We start from the raw sequence: 21223 nt of genomic DNA, 5'->3' as shown, positions 1-21223 counted from the left end.
GTTGGTGTAGGGTAGGGTCAGAAGGTGGGAGGTTAGGGGTGGGAGGTGGAGGACTGTGCAGGGGAGAGGGATTGTGACAGAGGTGGAAGTAGGTCAGAATGGTTGCCTGGTGCTGCCTAGGAGACGGTTAAGGTGGGGGCCTGAGCCCAGTGTTTGGTAGGCAAGAGGACAGGTGAGTGCCATATTTCTTCGTTTGATGTGTCCTTGTCTCCACCTCAGGGCCCTGGCTGGCCTGCCTGTTGAGGTGAGGTTGTAGAAGTCCCGGGCCCCCAGTGGTCCCTGCTTCTGTTGATATGGGACAGCATCCACCTGAATTCACTTCACCATGGAGGCCAAGGTTTTGGAAGGAAGCCCTTCTCCTCTTGTATCTCAATATCAGACCATCGGAGCATGGGACACGGGACTCAGGCCCCCGAACCTGGAGTCTTGTCCAGTGCACACAGCTGCCTGCCCTTTTGCCTTGTGTCCATCCGGGAGCGGCCTTCTGCCAGGTGGGACTTCCGTGCTGGACCTAGCGTCTCATGGAGTTGGGTGGTCGTCTCACTTGGTTTGAAATCTTCCCTTGTGCTCAGGGTTCTGGGTCACATCCAAGGCACTGCCCTAGCAGGACAAGAGTCAGCCTGGGAGCCCCCTTTTTGGGTGGCCGGCTTGACCTGGAAGGGTGGGCCAGAAGACCCAAGGCCATCCTGGCAGCTGTACTGGTCACCCTGGTGGGTGGATTCATGTAGAAAACTGCTAGAACTCTGAAAGCTGCTTTGTGTGTGTGTGTGTGTGTGTGTGTGTGTGTGTGTGTGTGTGTCTGTGTGTCTGTGTGTCTGTGTGTGTCTGTGTCTGTGTCTTTGTGTGTGTGTGTGTGTGTGTGTGTGTGTGTGTGTGTGTGTGTGCTTGGGGTGAGAGCAGGCAAGGGCAGAAATGCAGCTGTGAGAATACCTTGGCTTGGCAGCTAGGGGGCGAGGCTGAGCCCCTGGTCCTCAACCCCATGAGTATGTTTCTGAGGCTCCTCCCCTAGAATCCAGATGTGGTTTGTGGAGGACTCCCTTAGGGTCTGGGGCAAGCTCTCAAGTGTGCCTGCTCCCACATCCACACACACCTCGCTTGGCCCCTTCCATGACACCCTCCACCACCAGCTCCCTCTCTCCTCACCCCACCATACCCTCAGGCAGGGTCTTCAGGGGGTGGAACAAAGCCCAGTGTCTCAGGGCAGTGCAGTGCATGGAGGAACCAATGGAGGAACCAGTTAAGGTCTGTGACCCCATTCTACACACCACACCCTTACCCCCTCGGATCCCTAGCAGCCTCCCTATAGCCCCTGTCTGGCCAGTCCTAGCCTAGATGGTTGACCTCCATCTTGGAGCTTTGTAGCACAGCTTTGTTTTTTGTTTTTTGTTTTGTTTTTTTTTTTAATTTTATTTTTATTTTTTGCTTTGCAGAGAGCGGAGGGAGAGAACCCTTCTGCCTTGGCCCTTGGCATTCTCGGTGCACTGCTGCCATCACGCGGATTCAGTTTGCTGATTCTGCCAGCAAGTCCCTGTGTTCCCCGGAAATGGAGGCCAGCGGCTTAGGGAAGGGCTCTGACCTGGGTACCCAGGACCAAAGCGGTTCTCTTGTCAGCTCCATGACCCAGGTGAGCTGGAAGAGGAAGCAGGGTCCAGGTGACCAGCTCCTGGCGGGCACTACGAGGCTTGGCTTGCAGGTCACAGAAGCACAACCTCCCGGGTCCTGTGGCCGCCATGTCTGGCAGCAGGAGAGGACCTCTCCACAGGGGATTGTGCAGCCTAGGCTGCATGGGGGTGGTTGTGTGGAACTTTTCCTGCATCAGTGCCAGCCCGCCTGCCCTTATGGTGGTGCACAGGGCCACCCCGGGACCCCCTAGCTTTTGTCTGAGCCTCCCTAGCAGTATCCACAGCTCACTTCCGGAGACCACACAAACTCTGCCCTGCATCTCTGGGAGGTGCTCAGGGTCTCAGGCCTGGTTGCTAGCCACCTTGGCCAAATGTCTGTCATCCATTTATCTCCTCCTGACATCCCCTCTCCTCTCTGGCTGCCTGGACTTCTCTCTGGCTTGCCTTTTGTTTCTTTTACAAATACCTTTCCACTTGAGCTGTGCTACAGGTGGAATTCAGGGACTGGGACCTGTCTCAAAATGTTCCTGCTCCAGAGTCACATCCTCAGATCCCTACAAGGGGTCTGAAAGCTCCTCCCGTCCCATTATCATTCTATGGAAGCTGGTTGTGTTTACCCAGTAAGGCAGTGTGGTGGCTCAAGATGAATCCTGGTAGAAGCATCCAGAGCAGGTTTTGGACTCAGGGGTGCTCACAAAGAGGCCACTCAGGACTTAGGTGCAATGGAGGCCAGGTTTCACAGCCCCTACCTCCCCTGACAAGCCTCCCTTCTGGGATGCAAGACACATGCAGTCCAAATACTCCTTCCTGTGTTCTCCTGCCTAGCTCCCTTTGCCTTAAACCCAAGGAGAACTCCCAGGATAAAGTTAACAAAGCCACTTGTCCTACACTGCCCTGTCCAGACATTATCTCAGCAGGAAGAACACTTAAAGAAGGTTCTGAAATTAACAGAGGACACTATCTGCAGTCCTAGAACTGCTGTGTGTGTGTGAGTGTGTGTGTGTGTGTGTACGTGTATTGGTTGTTTGTGTGTGCCTGAGTTTGTTGTGGCCTAATCCTGTGAGCGTCCATAAGCAGTGCCTGACAGACACAGTATTTAAGAGTTATGATAGTCAGGCCAGGGTTGAAGGTGAAGGACAGGTTGGCATGTAGGGAAGCCTTTTAGGGCTCCATCCTTCAGCTCCAGCTCAGGTGAGCACAAGGTTTAGACTAGTGCATCGTGTCTGTGGTTTGGGTCTCATGGACGTGCCAGGGAATGGTGGATGAGAGCATTGTGTAAGAACCATCGGAAAGGTGACAGGACCATCCTTTAGAGTGGCCTGCCAGGCAGGTCTAGGAAGTCAGGGCCTCCACCCCCAGCAGTATGAAGCTCCCTTTTTAGCCTCATCAAATGTCTCTAGGAGGTTTTGTGGAGAAGGAGATTTGGAAGAGCATAGACAGGCTTGTCTCCAGGTGGCAGGGAGAGTGATTTTCTTCTAGGCTTCATCATGGAAGATGTCAGCAGTTTGGAGGAGGACCTCTGGAGACTTTCACTGCTCATTGAAGGAAAACTTCCTGTTGGGAGTGCAAAGCATTTCCCAACTGAACATGGCCTAGCTACCCTGGATACCAGGGATGGGACTGTACATAGGAGCGAGAGACAGAGAAAGACAGAGATAGAGCTGGAGTTGGAGGTAGAGGAGGATAGATAAATGAGAGAAGGAAAGTGAGGCGAGAGCAAATGAGAATCTGCCTGTGAGATGTTGGGTGTTTTCGTGATTGTTGGTGTTTTTTTTTTCATGCAGGCTGGTGGGCAGACCCACTCTGTCTATGAACACTTTCTTCTCCCCAGCAGTATCCACAGCTCACTTCTGGAGACCACACAAACTTTGCCCTGCTTCTCTGGGAGGTGCTCAGGGTCTCAGGCCTAGTTGCTAGCCCCTGTGCCCAAATGTCTGTCATCCATTTAACTCCCTTCTTTACATCCCCTCTCCTCTCTGGCTTGCATTTTGTTTCTTTTACAACTGGCTTTTCTCTTGAGCTGTGCTACAGGTGGAATTCAGGGACTAGGACCTGTTAGAAAAGGTTCCAGAAGCCGGGCGGCGGTGGCGCACGCCTTTAATCCCAGCACTCGTGAGGCAGAGGCAGGTGGATCTTTGTGAGTTCGAGGCCAGCCTGGTCTACAGAGCGAGATCCAGGAAAGGCGCAAAAAAGCTACACAGAGAAACCCTGTCTTGTAAAACCAAAAAAAAGAAAAGGTTCCAGCTCCAGAGCCACATCACCAGATCCCTGTAAGGGGTCTGGACCCCTCAACCCTCCATCATCATCCTATCCAACCTGGTTGTTCGTACCCAGTATGGCTGTGTGGTGGCTCAAGGTGAATTCCAGTAGAAGCAGACAGAACAGGGTTTGGACTCAGGTGTGCTCACAAAGAGGCCAGGCAGGACTTTAAGTAACATAGTGGCCAGGTTTTATGGCTCCTGCCTCCCCTGACAAGCCTCCTCTGTTTCATGCAGGACACACATAGTCCTGTCTTCTCCTGCCTAGCAGGACTTATCTTATACCCGGGGAGAACCCCCAGAGTGAAAGTTGAAAACCTCTTGTCCTGAACTCACATGTCCAGACATCATCTCAGCAGGAAGAATACTTAGAGAAGGCTCTGAAATTAACAGAGGGCACTATCTGGAGTCCTACAACTGCTAAGCATGCAGGAGCGCTTTTTTTTTTTTTTTGTGTGTGTGTGTGTGTGTGTGTGTGTGTGTGTGTGTGTGTGTGTGTGTATGTGTGTGTGTGTGTGTGTGTGTGTGTGTGTGTGTGTGTGTGTGTGGGTGTGTGTGTGTGGGTGTGTGCATGTATACCTGGGATTATTGTGGCCTAGTCCTGAGAGAAGACATAGCAGTGCCTGAGAGGCTCAGTATGTAAGAGTTGTGGTGGTCAGCTTTGGGACGTAGGGGAAGGAACGGTTTGCATGTAGGGGAAGTCTTTTAAGGCTCGTTCCTTCAGCTGCAGCTCAGGTGAGCACAAGGTTTGAAGTGGTGCATCCTGTGTGTAGTTTGTGGCTCAGGGGGGTGCCAGGGCATCGTGGATGAGAGCATTGTGTAGGAACCATCAGAAAGATGGCAGGACTGTCGTTTGGAGTGGCCTGCCAGGCAGGTCTAGGAATTCAGGGCCTCCACCCCCACCAGCTGAAAATGGCCTAGCTACCCTGGATACCAGGGATGGGACTGTACATAGGAGTGAGGGATAGAGGGAGACAGATATAGAGGTGGAGGTGGAGGTGGAGTAGGATAGATAAATGAGAGAGGGGGGTGACAGCAAGAGAGAGGGTGGGAGAGCAAATGAGAATCTGCCTGTGGGGTGTTGGGTGTTTTTGTGATTGTTGGTGTTATTTTCATGCAGGCTGTTGGGCAGATACACTCTGTCTATGGACACATTTTTCTGTTCCATGGGTCTGGGCCCCTGGAGGGAATTTTGTGTGAGGACACCTGGAATGTTGTGGGAAATCCATAAGGAGAGACAGGGTGGGTGGGTGCTGTAGGCATCCTGGTGTTAAGAGTGAGAATTGCTTCTTGTCCCTCAGATTCTATGTTGCCTGTCCTCGGTCCACTTGAATCTCTTGAGAGAGCTGAATCCTGTGTGTGCCTAGGCCCTGCCACAGGTAGGTGGGTGTCCACAGAGGATACAGAGAGTTCCATGCCTGACAGGGTCTTGGGGAAGTTAGAGAACGGAAAGAGAATTTTCCTGAGTGGTGCCTGGTATTTGGTGTAGGGTAGGGTCGGGAGGTGGGAGGTTAGGGGTGGGAGGTGGAGGGCTGTGCAGAGGAGAGGGATTGTGACAGAGCTGGAGGTAGGTCAGAATGGTTGCCTGGTGCTGCCCAGGATACAGTTAAGGTAGGGGCCTGAGCCCAGGGTTTGGTAGGCAAGAGGGCAGGTGGGTGCAATGTTTCTTCTTTTGATGCGTCCTTGTCTCCACCTCAGGGCCCTGGCTGGCCTGCCTGTTGAAGCGAGGTTGTGGATGTCCCCGACCTCCAGTGGTCCCTGCTCCTGGTGATGCGGGGCAGCATCCACCTGCATGCACTTCAACTTGGAGGCCAAGGTTTTGGAAGGAAGCCCTTCTCCTCTCCTATCTCAATATTAGACCATCGGACCATGGGACACGAAGCTCAGGCCCCCCACCCTGGAGTCGTGACCAGTGTACACAGCTGCCTTCCCTTTTCCCTTGTGTCCATCCGGGAGTGGCTTTCTGCCAGGTGGGTACCTTGTGCTGGGCCTAGGGTCCCATTGACTTGGGCAGTAGTCTCCCCTAGTGACACAATTTCCCGTGTGCTCTTGGTTCTGGGACACCACCACCCCACTGCTCTAGCAAGTCCGGGGTCAGCCTGGGATGCCCCTTCTTTGTTGGACCCTTGACCTGGAAGCTTGGGTCAGTAGACCCAAGGAGTTGTAAGGGTCACTCTGGTGGGTGGAGTCATGTAGACAGCTGCTGAATCTCTAAAAGCAGCTGTGTGTGTGTGTATGTGTGTGTGTGTTTGTGTGTGTGTGTGTGTGTGTGTGTGTGTGTTTGTGTGTGTTTCTTGGGTGATGTCTGGAAAAGGGCAGAGATGCAGCTGTGAGAATACCTTGGTTTGGCTGCTGGGGGCTACGATCCTGAACCCCAACCCCATGAGTATGTTTGTGAGGCTCCTCCCCTAGAATCCAGATGTGGTTTGTGGAGGACTCCCTTAGGGTCTGGCTCAGGCTCTCAAATGCGCCTGCTCCCACATCCACACACTCTCCCCTTGGCCCCCTCCATGACAACCTACACCAACAGTCCCTTCTCCCCACACCCCACCATACCCACAGGGTCTTTAGGGGCTCGCACAAAGCCAAGTATGTCAGGGAAAGTGCAGTGCTTAAAGGTTAAAATGGAGGAACCAGTTAAGGTCTGTGACCCCCATCTACACACCACACCCTCACATTCTGCACACCCTCGGATCCCTAGCAACAGCCCTAGAGCACAATGTCTGGACAGTCCTAGCCTAGATAAATGGCTTCCATCTTGGAGCTTTGGCTTTTTTTTGCTTTCCGTAGGGCGGAGGGAGAGCACCCTTCACTCTTGGCCCTTGGCATTCTCGGTGCACTGCTGCCATCACGAATTTTCAGTTTGCCGATTCTGCCAGCAAGTCCCTGAGCTTCCCTGGAAATGGAGGCGGTCTGGCTATGGAAGGGCTCCCGCCTGGGTCCCCTAGGACCAAAGAGGTTCTCTTGCCTGCTCCGTGACCCAGGACAGCTGGAGGAGGAAGCAGGGTCCAGGTGACCAGCCATGTCTGGAAGCAGGAAAGGACCTCTCCACAGGGGATTGTGCAGCCTGGGCTGCATTGGGGTGGTTGTGTGGAACTTTTCCTGCCTGCATGCCAGCTCGCCTACCCGTACCGTGGTGCACAAGGCCACCCCGGGACCCCCTAGCTTTTGTCTGAGCCTCCCTAGCAGTATCCACAGCTCACTTCTGGAGACCACACAAACTTTGCCCTGCTTCTCTGGGAGGTGCTCAGGGTCTCAGGCCTAGTTGCTAGCCCCTGTGCCCAAATGTCTGTCATCCATTTAACTCCCTTCTTTACATCCCCTCTCCTCTCTGGCTTGCATTTTGTTTCTTTTACAACTGGCTTTTCTCTTGAGCTGTGCTACAGGTGGAATTCAGGGACTGGGACCTGTTAGAAAAGGTTCCAGCTCCAGAGCCACATCACCAGATCCCTGTAAGGGGTCTGGACCCCTCAACCCTCCATCATCATCCTATCCAACCTGATTGTTCGTACCCAGTATGGCTGTGTGGTGGCTCAAGGTGAATTCCAGTAGAAGCAGACAGAACAGGGTTTGGACTCAGGTCTGCTCACAAAGAGGCCAGGCAGGACTTTAGGTACCATAGTGGCCAGGTTTTATGGCCCCTGCCTCCCCTGACAAGCCTCCTCTGTTTCATGCAGGACACACATCGTCCTGTCTTCTCCTGCCTAGCTGGACTTATCTTATACCCGGGGAGAACCCCCAGAGTGAAAGTCGAAAACCTCTTGTCCTGAACTCACATGTCCAGACATCATCTCAGCAGGAAGAATACTTAGAGAAAGCTCTGAAATTAACAGAGGGCACTATCTGGAGTCCTAGAACTGCTAAGCATGCAGGAGCGCTTTTGTGTGTGTGTGTGTGTGTGTCTGTGTGTGTGTGTGTCTGTGTGTGTGTGTATGTGTCTGTGTGTGTGTGTGTCTGTGTGTGTGTATGTGTATGTGTGTGTGTCTGTGTGTGTGTGTGTGTATGTGTATGTGTGTGTGTCTGTGTGTGTGTGTGTGTGTGTGTGTGTGTGTGTGTGTGTGGGTGTGTGGGTGTGTGCATGTATACCTGGGATTATTGTGGCCTAGTCCTGAGAGAAGACATAGCAGTGCCTGAGAGGCTCAGTATGTAAGAGTTGTGGTGGTCAGCTTTGGGACGTAGGGGAAGGACCGGTTTGCATGTAGGGGAAGTCTTTTAAGGCTCGTTCCTTCAGCTGCAGCTCAGGTGAACACAAGGTTTGAAGTGGTGCATCCTGTGTGTAGTTTGTGGCTCAGGGGGGTGCCAGGGCATCGTGGATGAGAGCATTGTGTAGAAACCATCAGAAAGATGGCAGGATTGTCGTTTGGAGTGGCCTGCCAGGCAGGTCTAGGAATTCAGGGCCTCCACCTCCACCAGCTGAAAATGGCCTAGCTACCCTGGATACCAGGAATGGGACTGTACATAGGAGTGAGGGATAGAGGGAGACAGATATAGAGGTGGAGGTGGAGGTGGAGGAGGATAGATAAATGAGAGAGGGGGGTGACAGCAAGAGAGAGGGTGGGAGAGCAAATGAGAATCTGCCAGTGGGGTGTTGGGTGTTTTTGTGATTGTTGGTGTTATTTTCATGCAGGCTGTTGGGCAGATACACTCTGTCTATGGACACACTTTTCTGTTCCATGGGTCTGGGCCCCTGGAGGGAATTTTGTGTGAGGACACCTGGAATGTTGTGGGAAATCCATAAGGACAGACAGGGTGGGTGGGTGCTCCAGGCATCCTGGTGTTAAGAGTGAGAATTGCTTCTTGTCCCTCAGCTTCTATGTTGCCTGTCCTCGGTCCACTTGAATCTCTTGAGAGAGCTGAGTCCTGTGTGTACCTAGGCCCTTCCACAGGTAGGTGGGTGTCCACAGAGGATACAGACATTTCCTTTCCTTACAGTTTTTGGGGATGTTAGAGAACAGAAAGAGAAGTTTCCTGATTGGTGCCTGGTAGTTGGTGTGGCGTAGGGTGGGGAAGCGGGAGGTTAGGGGTGGCAGGTGGAGGGCTGTGCAGAGGAGAGAGATTGTGACAGAGCTGGAGGGGGGTCAGAATGGTTTCCTGGTGCTGCCTAGGAGACGATTAAGGTGGGGGCCTTGGCCCAGGGTTTGGTAGGGCAAGAGGGCAGGTGGGTGCAATGTTTTTTCTTTTGATGTGTTCTTGTCTTCACCTCAGGGACCTGGACACCCTGACTGTTGAGGCAAGGTTGTGGATGTCTCGGGCCTTAGTGGTCTATGCTTCGCATGATGTGGGGCAGCATCCATCTGAACGCTCATCACTACCAAGGCCAACGTTTTGGAAGGAAGCCCTTCTCCTCTTCCATCACAGTATTAGACTAGACCATCGGACATTCGGACACGGGACTCAGGCTGCTGACTCTGCATCCCTCACAAGTGCACACAGCTGCCTGCCCTTTTGCCTTGTGTCCATCCTGGAGCGGCCTTCTGCAAGGTGGGAAGCCCGAGCTGGGTCTAGGGTCCCATTGAGTTGGGTGGTCATCTCCCTTGGTGTAACACCTTCCATCCCACTGCCTTAGAAGAACCGGGTACAGCCTTGGAGGCCCCTCTTGCCGGGCCACCTTGACCTGGTAGCTTGGGTCAGCACACCCAAGGCCATGCTGGAAGCTGTACTGGTCACCCTGGTGGGTGGAGTCATGTAGACAGCCACTGGATCTCTGAAAGCTGCTGTGTGTGTGTGTGTGTGTGTGTGTGTGTGTGTGTCTGTGTGTGTGTCTGTGTGTGTGTCTGTGTGTGTGTCTGTGTGTGTCTGTGTGTCTGGGGTGAAGGCTGTGCTAGGGCAGGGATGCAGCTGTTAGAATACCCTGGTTTGGCAGCTAGGGGCCGATGCTCTGCCCCTGAACCCCAACCCCACTATTATGTTTCTTTGGCTCCTCCCCTATAGTCCAGATGTGGTTTGTGGAGGACTTCCTTAGGGTGTGGCTCAGACACTCAAGTGAGCCTGCCACCACATCCACACACTCCCCACTTGGCCCCCTCCATGACACCCTCCACCACCTGCCCTCTCTCCCTGTACCCCACCATACCCTCAGGCAGGGCCTTCAGGGGCTGGCACACAGCCCAGTGTGTCAGGGAAGTACAGTGCATGGAGGTTACAATGGAGGAACCAGTTAAAGTCTGTTACCCCCATCTACATACCACATCCTCACCTTCTGCATACCACTGAATCCCTAGCAGCAGCCCTAGAGTGGTATGTCTGTCCAGTCCTAGCCTAGATGGTTGTCCTCCATCTTGGAGCTTTGGCTTTTTTTTTTTTTTTTTTTTTTTTTTTGCTTTGTGAAGGGCAGAGAGAGAGCACCCTTCGCCCTTGGCCTTTGGCATTCTCGGTGCCCTGCTGCCATCCCGTGGATTCAGTTTGCCAATTCCGCCAGCAGGTCCCTGTGCTACCCTGGAAATGGAGGCATGCCGCCTAGGGAAGGGCTCCCGCCGGGTCCCCCAGGACCAAAGCGGTTCTCTGGCCCGCTCCATGACCCAGGAGAGCTGGAGGAGGAAGCAGGGTCCAGATGACCGGCTCTGGGCGGGCAACACGTGGCTGGCTTGGGGTTCAGGGAAGCACAGCCTCCCGGGTCCTGTGGCCGCCATGTCTGGGAGCAGGAGAGGACCTCTCCGCAGGGCATTGTGCAGCCTGGGCTGCATGGGGGTGGTTGTGTGGAACTTTTCCTGCCTCCGTGCCAGCCCGCCTGCCCTTATGGTGGTGCACAGGGCCACCCCGGGACCCCCTAGCTTTTGTCTGAGCCTCCCTAGCAGTATCCACAGCTCACTTCCGGAGACCACACAAACTCTGCCCTGCATCTCTGGGAGGTGCTCAGGGTCACAGGCCTGGTTGCTAGCCACCTTGGCCAAATGTCTGTCATCCATTTATCTCTTCCTGCCATCCCCTCTCCTCTCTGGCTGCCTGGACTTCTCTCTGGCTTGCCTTTTGTTTCTTTTACAACTGGATTTTCTCTTGAGTTGTGCTACAGGTTGAATTTAGGCACCGGGACCTGTTAGAAAATGTTCCAGCTTCAGAGCCACATCACCAGATCCCTGTAAGGGATCTGGAACCCTCAACCCCCCAATCATCATCCTATCCAACCTGATTGTTTGTACCCAGTATGGCAGTGTGGTGGCTCAAGGTGAATTCCAGTAGAAGCATCCAGAACAGGGTTTGGACTCAGGGGTGCTCACAAAGAGGCCAGGCAGGACTTAGGTACCATAGTGGCCAGGTTTCACAGCCCGTGCTTCCCCTGACAAGCCTCCTCTGTGTCATTCAGGACACACATAGTCCTGTCTTCTCCTGCCTAGCTTCATTTGCGTTAAACCCAGGAAGAACTCCCACCATCAAAGGTCCAAAAGCCCCTTGTCCTGCATTCTCATGTCCAGACATCATCTCAGCAGGAAGAATACTTAGAGAAGGCTCCGAAATTAACAGAGGGCACTATCTGGAGTCCTAGAACTGCTAAGCATGCAGGAGCGCTTTTGTGTACGTGTGTGTGTGTGTGTATGTGTGTGTGTGTGTGTGTGTGTGTGTGTGTGTGTGTGTGTGTATACCTGGGATTATTGTGGCCCAGTACTGTGAGAAGTCATAGCAGTGCCTGAGAGGCACAGTATGTACGATTTATGGTCGTCAGCTCTGGGATGTAGAGGAAGGACAGGTTTGCATGTAGGGAAGCCTTTTAGGGCTCCATCCTTCAGATCTAGCTCAGGTGAGTACAAGGTTTGGAGTGGTGCTTCGTGTGTGTGGATTAGGGCTCAGGGGCATGCCAGAGCGTGGTTGGTAAGAGCATTGTGTAGGAACCATTGGGAAGGTGGCAGTACCGTCCTTTAAAGTGGCCTGACAGGCAGGTCCATGAAGTCAGGTCTTCCACACCCACCCCCATCACCAGGAAGCTCCCTTTTTAGCCACAGCAAAAGTCTCCAGGAAGCTTTGTAGAGAGGGAGATTTGGAAGAGCATAGACAGGCTTGTCTCCAGGTGGCAGGAAGAGTGATTTTCTTCTAGGCTTCATCATGGAAGATGTCAGCAGTGTAGAGGAGAGCCTCTGGAGACTTTCAGTGCTCATTGAAGGAAGGCTTCCTGTTGAGGAGTGAAAAGCATTTCCCTACTGAACATGGCCTAGCTAACCTGGATACCAGGGATGGGACTGTACATAGGAGCGAGAGACAGAGAAAGACAGAGATAGAGGTGGAGGTGGAGGTAGAGGAGGATAGATAAATGAGAGAGAGAGAAAGTAAGGCGAGAGCAAATGACAATCTGCCTGTGGGGTGTTGGGTGTTCTCTAGTTTGTTGGTGTTTTTTTTTTTTTTTTTCATGCAGGCTGGTAGGCAGACCCACTCTGTCTGTGGACACTTTTTTCTGTTCCATGGGTCTGGGCCCGTGGAGAGAAATTTGTGTGAGGACACCTGGAATGTTTAGGGAAATCCATAAGGACACACAGGGTGGATGTGTGCTGTAGGCATCCTGGTGTTAAGAGTGAGAATTGCTTTTTGTCCCTCAGATTCTATGTTACCTGTCCTCGGTCCACTTGGAATCTCTTGAGAGAGCCGAGTCCTGTGTGTTCCTAGGCCCTGCCACAGGTAGGTGGGTGTCCACAGAGGATACAGAGAGTTCCATGCCTGACAGGGTCTTGGGGAAGTTAGAGAACGGAAAGAGAAGTTTCCTGAGTGGTGCCTGGTATTTGGTGTAGGGTAGGGTCGGGAGGTGGGAGGTTAGGGGTGGGAGGTGGAGGGCTGTGCAGAGGAGAGAGATTGTGACAGAGGTGGACATAGGTCAGAATGGTTGCCTGGTGCTGCCTAGGAGACGGTTAAGGTGGGGGCCTGGGCCCAGGGTTTGGTAGGGCAAGAGGGCAGGTGGGTGCAATGTTTCTTCTTTTGATGTGTTCTTGTCTTCACCTCAGGGACCTGGACGCCCTGCCTGTTGAGGCAAGGTTGTGGATGTCCCGGGCCTTATGGTCCCTGCTTCGCATGATGTGGGGCAGCATCCATCTGAACACTCATCACTACCAAGGCCAAGGTTTTGGAAGGAAGTCCTTCTTCTCCCATCTTAGTATTAGACCATCGGATTTGGGACACGGGACTAAGGCCGCTGACTCTGCATCCCTTACAAGCATACACAGCTGCCTGCCCTTTTGCCTTTTGTCCATCCTGGAGCGGCCTTCTGCAAGGTGGGAAGCCTGAGCTGGGTCTAGGGTCACATTGAGTTGGGTGGTCGTCTCCCTTGGTGTAACACCTTCCATCCCACTGCCTTAGAGGAACCGGGTACAGCCTTGGAGGCCCCTCTTGCCGGGCCACCTTGACCTGGAAGCTTGGGTCAGCAGACCCAAAGCCATGCTGGAAGCTGTACTGGTCACCCTGGTGGGTGGATTCATGTAGACAGCCACTGGATCTCTGAAAGCTGCTGTGTATGTGTGTGTGTGTGTGTGTGTGTGTGTGTGTGTGTGTGAGTGTGTGTGTGTCTGTGTGTGTGTCTCTGTTTGTTTGTGTTTCTGGGGTGAATGCTGGGCTAGGGCAGGGATGCAGCTGTTAGAATACCCTGGTTTGGCAGCTAGGGGGTGATGCTCTGCCCCTGAACCCCAACCCCATTATTATGTTTCTTTGGCTCCTCCCCTATAGTCCAGATGTGGTTTGTGGAGGACTTCCTTAGGGTGTGGCTCAGACTCTCAAGTGAGCCTGCCCCCACATCCACACACTCCGCACTTGGCCCCCTCCATGACACCCTCCACCACCTGCCCTCTCTCCCTGCACCCCACCATACCCTCAGGCAGGGCCTTCAGGGGCTGGCACAAAGCCGAGTGTGACAGGGAAGTGCATTGCATGGAGGTTACAATGGAGGAACCAGTTAAAGTCTGTTACCACCATCTACACACCACACCCTCACCTTCTGCACACCACTGAATCCCTAGCAGCAGCCCTAGAGTGGCATGTCTGTCCAGTCCTAGCCTAGATGGTTGTCCTCCATCTTGGAGTTTTGGCTTTTTTTTTTTTTTTTTGCTTTGTGAAGGGCAGAGAGAGTGCACCCTTCGCCCTTGGCCCTTGGCATTCTCGGTGCCCTGCTGCCATCCGGTGGATTCAGTTTGCCAATTCCGCCAGCAGGTCCCTGTGCTACCCTGGAAATGGAGGCGTGCCGCCTAGGGAAGGGCTCCCGCCTGGGTCCCCCAGGACCAAAGCGGTTCTCTGGCCCGCTATATGACCAAGGAGAGCTGGAGGAGGAAGCAGGGTCCATGAGACTGGCTCCGGGCAGGCAATACGTGGCTGGCATGGGGTTCACAGAAGCACAGCCTCCCGGGTCCTGTGGCCTCCATGTCTGGGAGCAGGAGAGGACCTCTCCGCAGGGGATTGTGCAGCCTGGGCTGCATGGGGGTGGTTGTGTGGAACTTTTCCTGCCTCCGTGCCAGCCAGCCTGCCCTTAAGGTGGTGCACAAGGCCACCCCGGGACCCCCTAGCTTTTGTCTGAGCCTCCCTAGCAGTATCCACAGCTCACTTCCGGAGACCACACAAACTCTGCCCTGCATCTCTGGGAGGTGCTCAGGGTCTCAGGCCTGGTTGCTAGCCACCTTGGCCAAATGTCTGTCATCCATTTATCTCCTCCTGCCATCCCCTCTCCTCTCTGGCTGCCTGGACTTCTCTCTGGCTTGCCTTTTGTTTCTTTTACAACTGGATTTTCTCTTGAGTTGAGCTACAGGTTGAATTTAGGCACTGGGACCTGTTAGAAAAGGTTCCAGCTCCAGAGCCACATCCCCAGATCCCTGTAAGGGATCTGGAACCCTCAACTCCCCAATCATCATCCTATCCAACCTGATTGTTCGTACCCAGTATGGCAGTGTGGTGGCTCAAGGTGAATTCCAGTAGAAGCATCCAGAACAGGGTTTGGACTCAGGGGTGCTCACAAAGAGGCCAGGCAGGACTTACCTACCATAGTGGCCAGGTTTCACAGCCCGTGCTTCCCCTGACAAGCCTCCTCTGTGTCATTCAGGACACACATAGTCCTGTCTTCTCCTGCCTAGCTTCATTTGCATTAAACCCAGGAAGAACTCCCACCATCAAAGGTCCAAAAGCCCCTTGTCCTGCATTCTCATGTCCAGACATCATCTCAGCAGGAAGAATACTTAGAGAAGGCTCTGAAATTAACAGAGGGCACTATCTGGAGTCCTACAACTGCTAAGCATGCAGGAGCGCTTTTGTGTATGTGTGCGTGTGTGTGTGTGCGTGTGTGTGTGTGTGTGTGTGTGTGTGTGTGTGTGTGTGTGTGTGTGTATACCTGGGATTATTGTGGCCCAGTACTGTGAGAAGTCATAGCAGTGCCTGAGAGGCACAGTATGTACGAGTTATGGTCGTCAGCTCTGCGATGTAGAGGAAGGACAGGTTTGCATATAGGGAAGCCTTTTAGGGCTCCATCCTTCAGATCCAGCTCAGGTGAGTACAAGGTTTGGAGTGGTGCTTCGTGTGTGTGGATTAGGGCTCAGGGGCATGCCAGAGCGTGGTTGGTAAGAGCATTGTGTAGGAACCATTGGGAAGGTGGCAGTACCGTCCTTTAAAGTGGCCTGACAGGCAGGTCCATGAAGTCAAGTCCTCCACACCCACCCCCATCACCAGGAAGCTCTCATTTTAGCCATAGCAAAAGTCTCCAGGAAGCTTTGTAGAGAGGGAGATTTGGAAGAGCATAGATAGGCGTGTCTCCAGGAGGCAGGGAGAGTGATTTTCTTCTAGGCTTCATCATGGAAGATGTCAGCAGTGTGGAGGAGAGCCTCTGGAGACTTTCAGTGCTCATTGAAGGAAGGCTTCCTGTTGAGGAGTGTAAAGCATTTCCCTACTGAACATGGCCTAGCTAACCTGGATACCAGGGATGGGACTGTACATAGGAGCGAGGGACAGAGAAAGACAGAGATTTAGGTGGAGGTGGAGGTAGAGGAGGATAGATAAATGAGAGAGAGAAAAAGTAAGGCGAGAGCAAATGAGAATCTGCCTGTGGGGTGTTGGGTGTTCTCTAGTTTGTTGGGTTTTTTTTTTTTTTTTCATGCAGGCGGTGGGCAGACCTACTCTGTCTGTGGACACTTTTTCCTGTTCCACGGGTCTGGGCCCATGGAGAGAAATTTGTGTGAGGACACCTGGAATGTTTAGGGAAATCCATAAGGACACACAGGGTGGGTGTGTGCTGTAGGCATCCTGGTGTTAAGAGTGAGAATTGCTTCTTGTCCCTCAGATTCTGTGTTACTTGTCCTCGGTCCACTTGGAATCTCTTGAGAGAGCCGAGTCCTGTGTGTTCCTAGGCCCTGCCACAGGTAGGTGGGTGTCCACAGAGGATACAGAGAATTCCATGCCTGACAGGGTCTTGGGGAAGTTAGAGAACGGAAAGAGAAGTTTCCTGAGTGGTGCCTGGTAGTTGGTGTAAGGTAGGGTCGGGAGGTGGGAGGTTAGGGGTGGGAGGTGGAGGGCTGTGCAGAGGAGAGAGATTGTGACAGAGGTGGACGTAGGTCAGAATGGTTGCCTGGTGCTGCCTAGGAGACGGTTAAGGTGGGGGCCTGGGCCCAGGGTTTGGTAGGGCAAGAGGGCAGGTGGGTGCAATGTTTCTTCTTTTGATGTGTTCTTGTCTTCACCTCAGGGACCTGGACGCCCTGCCTGTTGAGGCAAGGTTGTGGATGTCCCGGGCCTTATGGTCCCTGCTTCGCATGATGTGGGGCAGCATCCATCTGAACGCTCATCACTACCAAGGCCAAGGTTTTGGAAGGAAGTCCTTCTTCTCCCATCTTAGTATTAAACCATCGGATTTGGGACAGGGGAATAAGGCCGCTCTCTTTTCATCCCTTACAAGAATACACAGCTGCCTGCCCTTTTGCCTTGTGTCCATCCTGGAGTGGCCTTCTGCAAGGTGGGAAGCCCGAGCTGGGTCTAGGATCCCATTGAGTTGGGTGGTTGTCTCCCTTGGTGTAACACCTTCCATCCCACTGCCTTTGAAGAACCGGGCACAGCCTTGGAGGCCCATCTTGCAGGGCCACCTTGACCTGGAAGCTTGGGTCAGCAGACCCAAGGCCATGCTGGAAGCTGTACTGGTCACCTTGGTGGGTGGAGTCATGTAGACAGCCACTGGATCTCTGAAAGCTGCTGTGTGTGTGTGTGTGTGTGTGTGTGTGTGTGTGTGTGTGTCTGTGTTTTTGTGTCTGTGTGTGTGTCTGCGTGTGTCTGTGTGTCTGGGGTGAAAGCTGGGCTAGGGCAGGGATGCAGCTGTTAGAATACCCTGGTTTGGCAGCTAGGGGGCGATGCTCTGCCCCTGAACCCCAACCCCATTATTATGTTTCCTTGGCTCCTCCCCTATAGTCCAGATGTGGTTTGTGGAGGACTTCCTTAGGGTGTGGCTCAGACTCTCAAGTGAGCCTGCACCCACATCCACACACTCCCCACTTGGCCCCCTCCATGACACCCTCTACCTCCTGCCCTCTCTCCCTGCACCCCACCATACCCTCAGGCAGGGCCTTCAGGAGCTGGCACATAGCCCAGTGTGTCAGGGAAGTGCAGTGCATGGAGGTTACATGGAGGAACCAGTTAAAGTCTGTTACCCCCATCTACACACCACACCCTCACCTTCTGCACACCACTGAATCCCTTGCAGCAGCCCTAGAGTGGCATGTCTGTCCAGTCCTAGCCTAGATGGTTGTCCTCCATCTTGGAGTTTTGGCTTTTTTTTTTTTTTTTGCTTTGTGAAGGGCAGAGAGAGTGCACCCTTCGCCCTTGGCCCTTGGCATTCTCGGTGCCCTGCTGCCATCAGGTGGATTCAGTTTGCCAATTCCGCCAGCAGGTCCCTGTGCTACCCTGGAAATGGAGGCGTGCCGCCTAGGGAAGGGCTCCCGCCTGGGTCCCCCAGGACCAAAGCGGTTCTCTGGCCCGCTATATGACCAAGGAGAGCTGGAGGAGGAAGCAAGGTCCATGAGACTGGCTCCGGGCAGGCAATACGTGGCTGGCATGGGGTTCACAGAAGCACAGCCTCCCGGGTCCTGTGGCCTCCATGTCTGGGAGCAGGAGAGGACCTCTCCGCAGGGGATTGTGCCGCCTGGGCTGCATGGGGGTGGTTGTGTGGAACTTTTCCTGCCTCCGTGCCAGCCAGCCTGCCCTTATGGTGGTGCACAAGGCCACCCCGGGACACCCTAGCTTTTGTCTGAGCCTCCCTAGCAGTATCCACAGCTCACTTCCGGAGACCACACAAACTCTGCCCTGCATCTCTGGGAGGTGCTCAGGGTCTCAGGCCTGGTTGCTAGCCACCTTGGCCAAATGTCTGTCATCCATTTATCTCCTCCTGCCATCCCCTCTCCTCTCTGGCTGCCTGGACTTCTCTCTGGCTTGCCTTTTGTTTCTTTTACAACTGGATTTTCTCTTGAGTTGTGCTACAGGTTGAATTTAGGCACTGGGACCTGTTAGAAAAGGTTCCAGCTCCAGAGCCACATCCCCAGATCCCTGTAAGGGATCTGGAACCCTCAACTCCCCAATCATCATCCTATCCAACCTGATTGTTCGTACCCAGTATGGCAGTGTGGTGGCTCAAGGTGAATTCCAGTAGAAGCATCCAGAACAGGGTTTGGACTCAGGGGTGCTCACAAAGAGGCCAGGCAGGACTTACCTACCATAGTGGCCAGGTTTCACAGCCCGTGCTTCCCCTGACAAGCCTCCTCTGTGTCATTCAGGACACACATAGTCCTGTCTTCTCCTGCCTAGCTTCATTTGCATTAAACCCAGGAAGAACTCCCACCATCAAAGTTCCAAAAGCCCCTTGTCCTGCATTCTCATGTCCAGACATCATCTCAGCAGGAAGAATACTTAGAGAAGGCTCTGAAATTAACAGAGGGCACTATCTGGAGTCCTACAACTGCTAAGCATGCAGGAGCGCTTTTGTGTATGTGTGCGTGTGTGTGTGTGCGTGTGTGTGTGTGTGTGTGTGTGTGTGTGTGTGTGTGTGTGTGTATACCTGGGATTATTGTGGCCCAGTACTGTGAGAAGTCATAGCAGTGCCTGAGAGGCACAGTATGTACGAGTTATGGTCGTCAGCTCTGGGATGTAGAGGAAGGATAGGTTTGCATATAGGGAAGCCTTTTAGGGCTCCATCCTTCAGATCCAGCTCAGGTGAGTACAAGGTTTGGAGTGGTGCTTCGTGTGTGTGGATTAGGGCTCAGGGGCATGCCAGAGCGTGGTTGGTAAGAGCATTGTGTAGGAACCATTGGGAAGGTGGCAGTACCGTCCTTTAAAGTGGCCTGACAGGCAGGTCCATGAAGTCAAGTCCTCCACACCCACCCCCATCACCAGGAAGCTCTCATTTTAGCCATAGCAAAAGTCTCCAGGAAGCTTTGTAGAGAGGGAGATTTGGAAGAGCATAGATAGGCGTGTCTCCAGGAGGCAGGGAGAGTGATTTTCTTCTAGGCTTCATCATGGAAGATGTCAGCAGTGTGGAGGAGAGCCTCTGGAGACTTTCAGTGCTCATTGAAGGAAGGATTCCTGTTGAGGAGTGTAAAGCATTTCCCTACTGAACATGGCCTAGCTAACCTGGATACCAGGGATGGGACTGTACATAGGAGCGAGGGACAGAGAAAGACAGAGATTTAGGTGGAGGTGGAGGTAGAGGAGGATAGATAAATGAGAGAGAGAAAAAGTAAGGCGAGAGCAAATGAGAATCTGCCTGTGGGGTGTTGGGTGTTCTCTAGTTTGTTGGGTTTTTTTTTTTTTTTTTCATGCAGGCGGTGGGCAGACCTACTCTGTCTGTGGACACTTTTTCCTGTTCCACGGGTCTGGGCCCGTGGAGAGAAATTTGTGTGAGGACACCTGGAATGTTTAGGGAAATCCATAAGGACACACAGGGTGGGTGTGTGCTGTAGGCATCCTGGTGTTAAGAGTGAGAATTGCTTCTTGTCCCTCAGATTCTGTGTTACTTGTCCTCGGTCCACTTGGAATCTCTTGTGAGAGCCGAGTCCTGTGTGTTCCTAGGCCCTGCCACAGGTAGGTGTGTGTCCACAGAGGATACAGAGAATTCCATGCCTGACAGGGTCTTGGGGAAGTTAGAGAACGGAAAGAGAAGTTTCCTGAGTGGTGCCTGGTAGTTGGTGTAAGGTAGGGTCGGGAGGTGGGAGGTTAGGGGTGGGAGGTGGAGGGCTGTGCAGAGGAGAGAGATTGTGACAGAGGTGGACGTAGGTCAGAATGGTTGCCTGGTGCTGCCTAGGAGACGGTTAAGGTGGGGGCCTGGGCCCAGGGTTTGGTAGGGCAAGAGGGCAGGTGGGTGCAATGTTTCTTCTTTTGATGTGTTCTTGTCTTCACCTCAGGGACCTGGACGCCCTGCCTGTTGAGGCAAGGTTGTGGATGTCCTGGGCCTTATGGTCCCTGCTTCGCATGATGTGGGGCAGCATCCATCTGAACGCTCATCACTACCAAGGCCAAGGTTTTGGAAGGAAGTCCTTCTTCTCCCATCTTAGTATTAAACCATCGGATTTGGGACAGGGGAATAAGGCCGCTCTCTTTTCATCCCTTACAAGAATACACAGCTGCCTGCCCTTTTGCCTTGTGTCCATCCTGGAGTGGCCTTCTGCAAGGTGGGAAGCCCGAGCTGGGTCTAGGATCCCATTGAGTTGGGTGGTTGTCTCCCTTGGTGTAACACCTTCCATCCCACTGCCTTTGAAGAACCGGGCACAGCCTTGGAGGCCCATCTTGCAGGGCCACCTTGACCTGGAAGCTTGGGTCAGCAGACCCAAGGCCATGCTGGAAGCTGTACTGGTCACCTTGGTGGGTGGAGTCATGTAGACAGCCACTGGATCTCTGAAAGCTGCTGTGTGTGTGTGTGTGTGTGTGTGTGTGTGTGTGTGTGTGTGTGTATGTCTGTGTTTTTGTGTCTGTGTGTGTGTCTGCGTGTGTCTGTGTGTCTGGGGTGAAGGCTGGGCTAGGGCAGGGATGCAGCTGTTAGAATACCCTGGTTTGGCAGCTAGGGGGCGATGCTCTGCCCCTGAACCCCAACCCCATTATTATGTTTCCTTGGCTCCTCCCCTATAGTCCAGATGTGGTTTGTGGAGGACTTCCTTAGGGTGTGGCTTAGACTCTCAAGTGAGCCTGCACCCACATCCACACACTCCCCACTTGGCCCCCTCCATGACACCCTCTACCGCCTGCCCTCTCTCCCTGCACCCCACCATACCCTCAGGCAGGGCCTTCAGGTGCTGGCACATAGCCGAGTGTGTCAGGGAAGTGCAGTGCATGGAGGTTACATGGAGGAACCAGTTAAAGTCTGTTACCCCCATCTACACACCACACCCTCACCTTCTGCACACCACTGAATCCCTTGCAGCAGCCCTAGAGTGG

The 21223-nt window shown here is 53.4% G+C and overlaps 1 long non-coding RNA gene across 1 annotated transcript; it reads left to right on the top strand.

Moving 5' to 3' along the window:
* The first annotated feature begins 9269 nt into the window (after positions 1–9269).
* Positions 9270–13062, top strand: LOC131901800 (uncharacterized). Its single transcript, XR_009376881.1, has 3 exons — positions 9270–9361; positions 12403–12481; positions 12802–13062. It is a non-coding gene; the product is annotated as an uncharacterized LOC131901800 (long non-coding RNA).
* Positions 13063–21223: the final 8161 nt, after the last annotated feature.

This window comes from Peromyscus eremicus, unplaced genomic scaffold (assembly GCF_949786415.1).
Source record: "Peromyscus eremicus unplaced genomic scaffold, PerEre_H2_v1 PerEre#2#unplaced_414, whole genome shotgun sequence".
In the NCBI taxonomy this organism is placed as follows: domain Eukaryota; kingdom Metazoa; phylum Chordata; class Mammalia; order Rodentia; family Cricetidae; genus Peromyscus; species Peromyscus eremicus.
This window is presented reverse-complemented; position numbering and strand designations above follow the sequence as displayed.